The 12,692-nt window shown below is 36.8% G+C and overlaps 1 long non-coding RNA gene across 1 annotated transcript; it reads right to left on the reverse strand.

Annotated features, from left to right (window-relative positions):
- Positions 1 to 872: 872 nt before the first annotated feature.
- LOC140005831 (uncharacterized) lies at positions 873 to 1,100 on the reverse strand. Its single transcript, XR_011813379.1, has 2 exons — positions 1,048 to 1,100; positions 873 to 938 (listed from the first exon to the last, which is right to left on the reverse strand). It is a non-coding gene; the product is annotated as an uncharacterized lncRNA (long non-coding RNA).
- Between the last annotated feature and the right edge of the window lie 11,592 nt (positions 1,101 to 12,692).

The raw sequence follows: 12,692 nt of genomic DNA on the forward strand, positions 1-12,692 counted from the left end.
AGTGTAGCTGAATTTGTTAAATAAACTAAAATATTTTAGTGAGAAAGAAAATTTGGGGACCGAAAAAAGACAATAAGTTAGGAATTTTACTTCTTTCGCTATAGCAGCAAAAACCCATTGCTTGGATGTGATTGGGATCAAGGGCTGGCAAACATTCTCTCTGAAACCAGCCAATCAGTTATTCTGGATCACAGTAATGTGTAGAAGTTGATTTAGGGATAGTCACATTGAATCACTCAAACAGAAAGATCTAGAAGCTGCACAAGTGTGATATTCCTATATCAACAGACTTCAATGATAATGTATAAGAGTAGATAATAGAACCGGAAACAATGTGAATTAATTTACAACGATCCATGTGGAAATCCTACAATGTCAATCTCTATTTAGAAGTCTTCAAACAACATGATAAAGATGAGAAATGATATCAGATAAGAAGCGTTTGGTAACTTCAAATTCTACGATGACAAACTTTCTAATTAGTAATACTGCACAGACATGGAAGCACTACAAAAGACATTGACAGATAACAATGAAAGAATACAAATATAGATGTAAATGCAAAAATACTTGGAGACCAAATTCAACCTAATGATCAAACAGGAATCGTGAACAAGATTATAATCTCTGCAATTTCCAAGCACTAATCAAATAGTAGTTTATGATTACATCCTCACAATTTTCACAACATCGCACAACTTGTAGATCAGATTATTCTTACATGACATCACCTTAGGATCCTGCATTGCAAGTCTGGTTCACTCTCTAGTCCTCCGTAAATTTTCTGCAAGGGATTCACCGGGTTGTTTGACACAATTAATAGCTTAAAATAAGCACATGTTGTACATCCAAAAGGCCAGTAGAAGAACCACCTGAACTGTGGTTCCTTGCTTTGTTCCTGGAGGTGTTCCCTTCGTTAGCTTTCGAAAATGCTCATCCTTCTCAACAATTACACGGAATACCCAAAAATTAACAAATACATATGAAATTGGAGTAAAAATTTCAGGGTTTATTTAGAACATAAGATTAAGACAATGAAACCTCTACCTCTATCACTGGACTTCTTTTCATCCAGAAATGGGAGTATCAAAACCACCAGCTCCTGGCTGAGGCATAAGATGCTTCGTGACACTTGCAAAAATAATAAGACCTAAAAAGTTGTACCAAAACTAACTATTGTCAGCACTATATTTAAAAAAAATACACAAAAGCGTTACCATCACATATAGATATATTTGCTGAAAATCCACAACCTCCATGAAGGAATCCCACCTGATCAAAAGTTTAAATTCAAGGAAAAAAGATGAACAAAATATGAGAATAGATAACAATATAATTGCTGGGCAAAGAAGTCTTCACAAAAAAAAAGGTGAAAGAAAAGTAGAAGCACAAAAATCCTAAGGAAAATAGATACATAAGGATGTAGCAATAAGAATTACTTGAACAAAACAAACAGCAAGAAAGGGGGGTAAAAGAGCAAGACCAAGAACCACAAGAGGAAACAAAGAAGCAGGAGACAAAGCAGAAATATTTTCTCAAGTTCTGGCACAAGAAGCCGTCGCTTGTGAATATAATCATGACAAGCGGTTTCTCGGGGAGTGAGATGATCACGCATACTCCAAAAGCAAGAGTTGCAGGCTATGTGGATCAAAGGGTAAAACAGATTTTGAAAACCAGATCCCCAAAACTTAACATACTAAGCATGCCTGTGAAGAAAGTGAACTATACGTAAAAAGGAGCAGAATACCTCCATTGATATACCAAACCAAGACAACAAAAGCAAATCCACTGGCACCTAAGATAAGAAAGTTGAGCACAGTATGCACGTGGGTATTAGAGAGTTGAATACCAAAAATTCTACATGAACATAAATAGATAAACCTGAAACAAGAGAGCAAAAAACCAGCAAGGAAAAACCAGGAGGAGAAGTGAAAAAAATTTCTGGAAAACAAAAGAATACCTGATTCTTCTCCTAAACAAGCGAAGGAAAACCCCTGGGAGTTCTTCTTCTTGAATATATACAGAAATTTGCAAGTAACTTGATCCTTGAATATACAGAGGAACTTGCACGAAACTTCATTTGTCTATCAAATACACACCATCGCATCAATGCATCATTATCAGTAAGATGCAAGAAGTAGTGGCGTCCAAAGACCAACAAGTATGAAATTACAAAAATGGTTAAGGTCAGGTATTAAGGATCCACATAATCAGCATCTAGAAGGGCAACACGGTAACAAAGTTTTGGTAATGGCAGACAATGATTTAACCGTGCTGTCAAATCTAATTGAAAGGTTAAAACTATCATTGGTGCGACGACCAATTTGACCAAAAGGCTTTTGCAGATAGTGTATATGCCTGATCATTAATAAATTGGAGTGCATGAACTCCATCGATAGCTTGGTTACCTATAAAATTAGCAATTAGTTCAGCCAAACTAAAGGTTAGAAGTGAAAATAAGAAGGTAGAAGAGGAACAACCAGTGGTTTCTAATGTATACCCCTACTTTTTTTCTTTTTGTTCTTAATAGCTTTCACTTGTTTTGCTGATGAATGACTTCTGCCTGGATGATTCAACTATATATAATCAGAAGCAGAAGCCATAAGCTTCATATACATAGTGGTACGAATATGATCAAGGTATTTGGAGGAACAGAAGTGGCTTGAGATTATATAATGGAACTATTTCTTATGCATGTCAGCGTGATATTATGAACCAGTCAGAGAAGCTGATTTTGCAGCTTTGAAAGCCTGCCATAAGAAATACTGGAGCATTTTCAGTCATATCAGAAGCAATTAAAGAGTTTAGTATGTTTCAATGAGCTGATTATTTAATCAATTGTTAATCTGAAATTAGTTTACAGATGGTTTATTGCAAAACATGAGAGTGAAATAGAGTCTATGAGCATGGAACAAAAATAACAAATTTGTAGGTATACAACTAAATTGAGAATAAAATGACAATCTTATGACAGTTGTTAAGTAGGTGATATGCTAATTTGAGCTCTTCTACACAGAAGGTAGTAATTTCACATCAAAGCTAGTAACCTGCACTTCCTTCTTGTTTTAGCAGAGGGATTATGAGGAAGTTCATACACCTGGTATGTTGGCAGCAGAGCTGACAAACCTATTAAAAATAAAGTCCATCAGATTGTTAGAGACAATGGTACCAGGACTTTTTTGAAAAAGTTGAAAGAAGATTTATCACCTGAAGTTTTTTCTGCTATTTCTGTCAAGAATTTGTAGCAGTTCATACATATGAATGATTTATCTAAGAATCAAAGAAGAATACTAATATAGCTGGTAATAATAATGTTCATGGTTGTATATAATGAACAACAATCAATGATTAATTTTAAAGCTTAAATCACATGCATTGTGTGTATTATCAGTGGCTACACATGTATGTTGTGTCACAGAGTTAGAAGTAGACCCTGCGTATGAAAGTTGGAAATAGATCATTGTATCAATAGAATAGTGTTTATAATATCAGTATCAAGAATACATTGAAAACAAAGTATGACATGTACCTTTCTCATAGCTTGAGAATGAAGAAATCTGGTCCTTCAATTTTTTACCCGACTCAGTATAAGGTAGTTCACCACTATTGTTTGAAGACTGAGAAATTCGGATACCAGGTTTTGAAGCACCTATTACAATAAATAGAGTTGGGACTGGTGCCATGGATATTATAAAAAAGGAAATGCAAATTGAAATAGGATAAGAAACAATGGACAGCCTAAATCACTACAATGTAGCAGGAAACAAACAAACATATACAGCTAAGTTGAGGTGGATTTATTGATTCATGGTAGATAGAAATAGTACCTTTGAAGTGTTCTGTAAAATCAGAGCATGAGAACTGACTGCGTGAATCAGCTGAAGGTCATGGAGAAAAATACCAAGTTTAGTATACGTAAACATAGTGGTTAAAATTGTAAGAAAAGTTGGCAAAGAAGAATAAATATTGTCACTAACCTTGATTACAACCAATATTTCCAAGAACGTTTCCCTTGTCTTTGAAGGTTGGAGAAAGAACGAGTCTGGTAACTTTATTATTCAAAGCTAACCATAATTGAAGCAAGAGAAATAGACAGATTATCATGAGCAGACCATGAAGAGACAGATTATGAGAATATAATAAGAGTTTTTGGATTAGCATGTACCATGGGAACATTGTTCAGCAGGAAGGGTACGTATAATAGATGCAAAAGGTGGTGAGTTAGAAGCCTGTTGAAATTGCTGTGGCAAGGACTTGGAAAGGATTTTTTCCAATTAGAAGCCTCTCTATTCAAGGATTTTTTCCAATTAGAAGCCTCTCTATTCTTTTTGCGTCGAGCCTCTTTCTTTTCGACAGATAGAGCAGCAAATTTTTCTCTCTTTTTACGATTTCGGTTATCCTTTTACGATCATCCCTTATCCATAGCTTAGAGCAGCTCATGTTTTTTATACGCGCAGACGAAGGCAAAAACAAAGACAGACAAAGAAGAATGTAGGCATACAGACAGATATATATATTCTTTGTATATATATTATATATTCTTTGTATATATATGCGTAAACAGGTATATCCGGTGATGCGTAAGGGACAAATTATTTACGTAAAATGCGGCAAGGGTAACAGTACAGAAGGAGCGAGGTATGAACTAAATATATTCAGGCAGAACAGAAAAGTAGTTAAACAAACGGGAAAGAGTACAAAACCTCCATGGAGAGAGCAGATGAAGCTGATTTAACCACCTCTGCTACTGCGTATTATAAGAAACTTCGAACACCTGAGTAGAGATTGAGATGAAAGAAATATACACTATCATGAAAAAAACGAACAGCTCATCTAAATTAAGTTTGGATGAGGATAAAACAATACCTGATCTCAAGGAAGCTGTAAGATGTACTATAATTTCCAGGTAAACTGGTTCTGTGAATGTAGGAAACTATTTGCACGAAATCTGTCTTTGCTATGTATCCAGTCGTCCATTAGTAAGAAACAAGAAATATGGAAAACCGAGGCAAAGGAATTCCAAATGACAAAAAGAGCCAACCTTGGGAGGAAACTGGTCCATAAAATAGGCATCTGAAAGGCCAAAACAGTAAAAAACAAAAGGTGGTGGCAGACAACTGATTTAACCCTTATGACACATGATTCAGCTCCTTGGTCAAGATTCAGGAGTAGAGTATATCTCATGTTTATCACAAATCTAAAAATATCTGAATCTATATATTATCTAAATCTACATATTATCACTTACATACATTTCTATATAAAAAATTTATTTAATATTTCTCTAATCTCTAAATCTATAGGCTCCAATTATTATGTCAACCATAATTCTTGATTTGTTTTCATGGTTTAATAAATATACATGTTCATATTAGAAATGTATGTAATATCTCTACATCCATGAGCTCCAATTCTAATGTCCATCATAATTCTTGATTTTTCCATGATTTTAATGGCTTTTATCTAATATTTAATGGTTTTTTCCATGATTTTAATGGTTTTATCATAATTCTGATGGTTTTTTTTTTTTGGATTTTAATTCAGTAGTTTGATTAAATTCCTGGTTTTTTTCCATATTGCAGATTTTAAACATGGTTTTTTTCCATGATTGTTAAGTCTATGAATTTAACTTCTGGTCTGAACTTAAATTCCTTTTTTTTTTTTTTACATTTCAATTGAGTAATTTAATAAAATTCCTGGTTTTTTTTCCGCATTTCGCATTTTAAACATTGATTTATCATTTAAGTGAAGTTATAATTTCAAGAGAAGAGGCATTTTTTTCTTTCCCATCCGCACAGCTCTGGAGTACAACAGAAGCCATCTATCTATACAAATAATAATCAAGGCGGGGTCCACCGCCCACAGCCAATAAACCAGCAGTCCAAATGCGCTGAAGCAGGAGTGGGAGCACTCAATGAGTCAATGTACAAACCAGCACTGCAACGTACAATAGCCTGGAGCAGGCGGATAGCGTCGAAATCTGAGCAACGGTAGAAACACCAAGTGCTTCAGTCCAACGTACAAACCAGCATTGCAACGTACAAGAGCCCGAAGCACCCGATGCACTCGAAATTCCAGCAACAGTAGAAGGGCCAAGTGCTTCTTATATATATAAAGGAAATTCGGGCTTTCTTGAAATTGTTGTTAACGGGTGCGTAGACATCCGTCTGAATCGAAGGTGATTTAATTTTCTTTGAATTCTTTTTGGTCTCTTTAGGTTCTCCCTAATATAGAGTAAATGTATGTCTATTGTGTCCGGAAAAAAAAAAAGGCGTTAAAGAGTGAATACTGCATTCTGCTATAGCCTACAGAATTTAAGAAATCATTCTACAATTTTTTGTTTATTTTTCCATCTTTCTTGTGAGAAGTTTGAAAATTTATAATGTTTATTTAGAGAAGTGATATTCTCAGTCCTAAATCTTGCACTTCTCGGTGGTATTTTATTCAATAGGTAAATTGGAGTGCGAGACAGCGAGAGGCTAATTTAAAAGTGCAAATATCAATTCTCATGTATTTATTTGTTAAAATTGCAAAATCTGATTGTGATGGTACTCTATAATAGGCGTGTATATAGTTTTGGGCTTCCTGGGGGTTAAGTGTTAATGGTATAGAGAAAAGTCTTTGGCGCCTTAAATATCTTGCTGTATTTATTTGTTAAAATTGCAAAATCTGATTGTGATGGTACTCTATAATAGGGGTGGAGCTGATTCAAGCTCCTCGACTCGAGCTCGATATGTACTCGATCAGAAGCTCGAGCTCGAACTCGCTTCATCGAGCTCGAGCTCGATCTCGAGCTGTTCGTTAGAGCTATCGAGTCGAGCTCGAGCTCAGAAATTTGATACTCGAGAGCTCGACGAGCTCTATCGAGTATCACATAAAAATTTTTTTAAAAAAATTATATATAAAATTACTAATATAGGTAAATAAATTCTGAGAAATTACCGGTGAATACCCTTATCGAGTCGAGCTCGAGCTTTTTAAGGACTCGATCGAGCTCAAGCTCAAGCTCGAATATAATTATATTATAGCCGAGTCGAGCTCGAGTATAGCGGTACTCGAGCTCAACTCGGCTCGAATACACCCCTACAGTCTATAATAGGCGTGTATATAGTTTTGGGCTTCCTGGGGGTTAAGTGTTAATGGTATAGAGAAAAGTCTTTGGCGCCTTAAATATCTTGCTGCAATAATTAACTCTTGTAAGAATTGAGGTGCATCTTCATTATTCTGTTTGTGCTATTGCCTGATAGTGGACAGGCAGAGCTGTAAAACAAAGTGGGGATTCCTAGTCTACACCAAGTTAATGGAATTAGTTACACCTAGACGTATAGTACAGGGTTGGTCCTCTACTAATGTCTCATCTCATCTCACGCAAAACAAACTACTACTAAGAGAGGTTATTGTTAAAGATTAATATTTTTATTCTTAATAACCAATGGAGTTTCCCCAGTAATTAGCGAAGGGCTTTTAGAGTTTTTTTTCTGCTACTAAGTTTATGATTTATATACGTGATAGTTGATAGTGGAAAGGGTAGAAAAAGGAGTGGGAGGATTAAAAAGAAAAAAAATTCCAACTCTGAATAAGAAAACGTAAAACTAAAATGCAGCAATTATGCCCAGCTAAAGATGCAGCTCAATCTGGTTTATTTTTACAAGGGAAAAAAGGGACAACCAAGGAAGTGGATGCAGAAGGAAACAAATATAATCAAACAAATGCAGCAATTAAGGCTGCACACGGGTCGAGCTGGTCGAGAACTGATCGCAAGCAGCTCGAGTCAAAACGATTCAAAACTCCATTTGAGCTCAGTCAATACCAAAATCGAGTCAAGTTCAATCTGAGCAAGTCAAGATCAAAGATATTTAGCTCATTAGTTCGCGAGTCTGTTAGATTTTATATATTTTTTTATTTTAATACTAAAATTACATATATATTTTTAATATTTTATTATTCATTAAGAAAAATTACTGTTTTATTTATTTATTTTAAAAAATAAATAATTAAATTTTTATATTTTAAAACTCGAGTTCAAACTCGACTCGATTTAAATTTGAAGTTCAGCTCGAGGTCGAGTTTTACATTAAGTGCTCATCGAACTCAAGTTTAATAAAATTAAATTGAAACTCGACTTGATAAAATCAAAGTTGGATTTGATTCAATTGTTTGTGATCCTAGCAGCAACTTTGCAAGACGGAATATGTTGCATTTGGTACGAGACTAGCAACTTAGGAATCCTCCATCGATATGCCCATTAGTTAAGCCCATGCCCATGTCCAATATCCATTTCAAAACTAAGTCAAAATTAGAATACACACATGAACCGCGCTTAGAGGTCTGCTGCCTTAAGAGGTCCAATATGACTAAGTCCATATGCTACGGAGCGGTCTATGGGCGCCTCCGAATACATTAGCATCGAGGACCATGGGATATGAAGAGTGAAAACCATATGGGCAAAAGGCCCATTACTCAAATTTTACATCTCAATTGTCAGTTAAAGGCCGAAAGGTAGTTAAAGAACATTACTCAAATTTCACATCTCAATTGTCAGACTGTGTTTACAAATGGGACTGTAGATTGCTAGATAGTCAGTTGGACAAAGGCACCACACAATATTCTCAATTCTAGAGGCACCTGATTTTTCTGATCTGACATCATCTCTTCCTGAATAAAAGTGTTAAACTCAGAAAAAGGGAATGAATTTTCCTTACCTTTTATTCATCAATCATAACGGTATATATACAAGTATAGACATATCTAGTTCCTATTATTTAGCCTACAGATCAGCCTACAATCTGTAACTTATCTAATCCCTACAAATCAGCTATCTAATCCCTACAAATCAGCCTACATCTGTAACTATCTAATCCCCACAAATCAGCTATCTAATCCCTACAAATCAGCCTACAATCTGTAACACTCCCCCTCAAGTTGGAGCATAGATATCAATCATGCCCAACTTGTTACATAGATAATCAGTACGGACCCTGTTAAGAGATTTTGTGAATATATCACCTAATTGTTCCCCAGTCTTCACATAACCTGTAGTGATCAAACCCTGTTGGATCTTTTCACGAATGAAGTGACAATCAATCTCAATATGTTTCGTTCGTTCATGAAAGACTGGATTAGAAGCAATGTGAAGTGCAGCTTGATTATCACATCGTAGCTTTGCAGGTACCGAGACCTTAATTCCTACTTCACTCAGGAGCTGATATACCCATATGATTTCACACACAGACTTTGCCATAGCTCTGTATTCAGCTTCTGCACTTGATCGTGAGACTACATTCTGTTTCTTACTCTTCCATGAAACCAAATTTCCCCCAACAAAAACACAATATCCTGAAGTAGATCTCCTATCTTCCTTACACCCTGCCCAATCAGAATCTGAGAAACATTCGATCCTAGTATGACCATAATTGCCATATAGGATACCACGTCCAGGAGCACCTTTTAAATAGTGTAAAACTTGTTCTGCTGCTTTCCAATGGTCAATAGTTGGTGATGACATGTACTGGCTCAGCACACTCACTGAATAAGCAATATCAGGACGTGTCACAGTAAGATAATTCAACTTTCCAATAAGTCTTCTATACCTCTCAGGATCTGCAAACAACTCACCTTCTTTGGTTAACTGTAAATTAGGAACCATTGGGGTACTACATGGTTTAGCACCCAATTTTCCCGACTCCATCAGTAAATCAAGCACATACTTCCTCTGAGATAGGAAGATTCCTTTCTTACTCCTGCTAACTTCAACTCCCAAGAAATACTTTAACATCCCCAAGTCTTGGGTATGGAACTGAGTAGTAAGAAAGGACTTCAGAGACGAAATTCCTCTAGGGTCACTACCTGTGATGACAATATCATCCACATATACAACTAACAGAATAATACCCCCATGAGATTGTTTATAGAAAACAGAATGATCGGACTTGCTCTTTTGCATCCCAAACTTTTCAAGAGCTTGGCTAAATTTTCCAAACCAAGCCCGAGGACTCTGTTTCAAACCATATAGAGATTTGTTCAGACGACAGACTTTCCCATACTCCCCTGGAGCAACAAAACCTGGTGGTTGCTCCATATAGACCTCCTCCTGAAGATCACCATGAAGAAAGGCATTCTTGATGTCTAATTGATGCAGAGGCCAGTCATAAGCTGCTGCAAGGGAGATAAATAACCTGATAGAAGCAAGTTTAGCTACAGGAGAAAAAGTATCATGATAGTCCACGCCATAAGTCTGAGCATATCCTTTAGCAACAAGTCTAGCTTTCAATCGAGAAATGGAACCATCAGGATTCATTTTGACCGTAAACACCCATTTACATCCAATAGCTCGTTTACCTGCAGGTAGGGTAACTAAAGTCCACGTACCATTGACATCTAGAGCATTCATTTCCTCAATCATAGCATTCCGCCATCCGGAATGAGCTAATGCCTCTTGAACAGTTTTGGGTACAGAAATAGTGTCTAGGGATGTAAGAAAAGCACGAGAAGAGGAAGACAAATGATTGTAGGAAACAACTGAAGAGATTGGATAAGTACATGCACGTTTACCTTTTCTTTGAGCAATAGGGAGATCAAGATCATCATTGGTAGTCGGATCTGATGACGAAGATACTGGTTCATCAGGACATGATGTTGGAGACTCCAGGACCAAGTCAGAACTGGGCAGATGTGGGCGACGCGAGTAGGTGTATTTGATGGGAGGCTTAACTGGTGTAGAGGGAGGCGAATCCAAATTTGGTATGACACTATAGATTAACAAATCATCATCCTCCCCCGGACTCACAGAACCTGAAGATGAGGAGAAAGGTGTTTGTTCCAAAAAAGTGACATCGGCAGACACAAGATACTTACCAAGACTAGGACAATAACAACGATACCCTTTTTGTACACGGGAATAACCCAGGAATATACACTTTAAGGACTTAGGATCAAGTTTTGTAACTTGAGGACGAACATCCCGAACAAAACAAGTACACCCGAATATCTTTGGTTCTATAGGAAACAATTGTCTATTCGGGAATAGAGTGTGTAAAGGAGTATTACCAGATAAAACAGAGGAAGGCATACGATTGATTAGAAAACAAGCAGTAGATACAGCATCAGCCCAGAAGCATTTAGAAACCTTCATTTGAAATAACAAGGCTCGAGAAGTTTCAAGAAGATGTCTATTCTTTCTCTCAGCAACCCCATTTTGAGAAGGGGTGTCAACGCAAGAAGTTTGATGGAGAATACCCTGCTCAAGCATGTATTTCTGAAAATTTCCTGAAACATATTCTTTTGCATTATCACTTCTTAAAATTTGTACTGGTTTACCAAATTGGGTTCGTATTTCAGCACAAAAGGAAGAAAAGTGAAAGAATAATTCTGAGCGATTTTTCATCAAATAAAGCCATGTCATTCTAGAATAATCATCAACAAAGGTAACAAAATATCTGAAACCAGTTTTAGAAGTCACCGGACAAGGACCCCAAACATCGGAATGGACTAACTCAAAGGGAGCAGTAGCTCGTTTATTGATTCTAGGACTAGAACTAAGACGATGGTGTTTAGCAAACTGACACGACTCACAATCTAATGAAGTAATGTTCGAAAGCTGAGGACAAAGTTGCTTTAACATAGAAAGCGAAGGATGACCCAATCGACAGTGTTCTTCAAGAGGAGAGACTGTTCCAGCACAGGCTATAGACCCTGGTTTCTGTGTATCAAGAATGTAGAGACCGTCAGACTCATGTCCCTTACCAATAATCTTCTTCGTCATGAGATCCTGAAATACACAAGAACCAGGAAAAAATGAGACACAACAATTAAGGGCACGAGTAAGTTTGCTGACAGAAATCAGATTAAACGATAGTCGTGGTAGACTCAGAACAGATGACAAATGGAGAGATGATGTAGGTTTAGTGGTTCCAGACCCAATAACACTGGATGTTGAACCATCGGCTAAAGTAACAGGAGTGATAGATTTATGTGGCTGAAAGTTAGAAAGTAAATTGGGATTACCTGTCATGTGATCTGTAGCACCAGAATCAATGACCCATTTTGGAGAAGAGGAAACAAGGCATGTATTGGGTTTACCTGTCTCAACAAGTGCAGTAACACGACCGGATGGCTGTTTCACTGTTTCGTGAAACTGAGTCAATCTGGCATACTCATCTGCAGAGATTGTAACAGACTTTTCAGAGGTCTCAGAACTAGATGCAACATGTGCAAATTGAGCTTTCTTATACTGTAGCTTTCGACAGTCCCGCTTGATATGTCCTGGTTTATGACAGTAGTGACATACAATTTCTCCTTGCTCCTTTCCACGATTTTCAGTAATTTTATCAGAGTTGTTGGACCCCGACCCCATGCTCTTACTGTTGCCACTACTCTTGTAGTGTTGTCTTCCTGAATCAAATGTGGTAGTACGGCTAATAAGAACACTGTTAGGCTGAGTGGATAGAACAGGTAACGTATTCTCTGTACGAAGAATCCTTCGAAAAGCATCTTCTAGACAGGAAATTTCTGATCCGGAAAGAATTTGAGATTTGGCAGTCTCAAATTCAGACGGAAGACCGGCGAGAAAACTCATAACAGCCATCTTCTCTCGCTGATTCCGTTGTTCCTCCACATTGATACTGAAGGGAAGCAGCATATTGAGCTCTTCATATGTTTTCTTGAAGTCCATAAAATAACTGGTGAGAGACTTA

This window comes from Coffea arabica, chromosome 4e, assembly GCF_036785885.1.
Source record: "Coffea arabica cultivar ET-39 chromosome 4e, Coffea Arabica ET-39 HiFi, whole genome shotgun sequence".
Classification (NCBI taxonomy): Eukaryota; Viridiplantae; Streptophyta; class Magnoliopsida; order Gentianales; family Rubiaceae; genus Coffea; species Coffea arabica.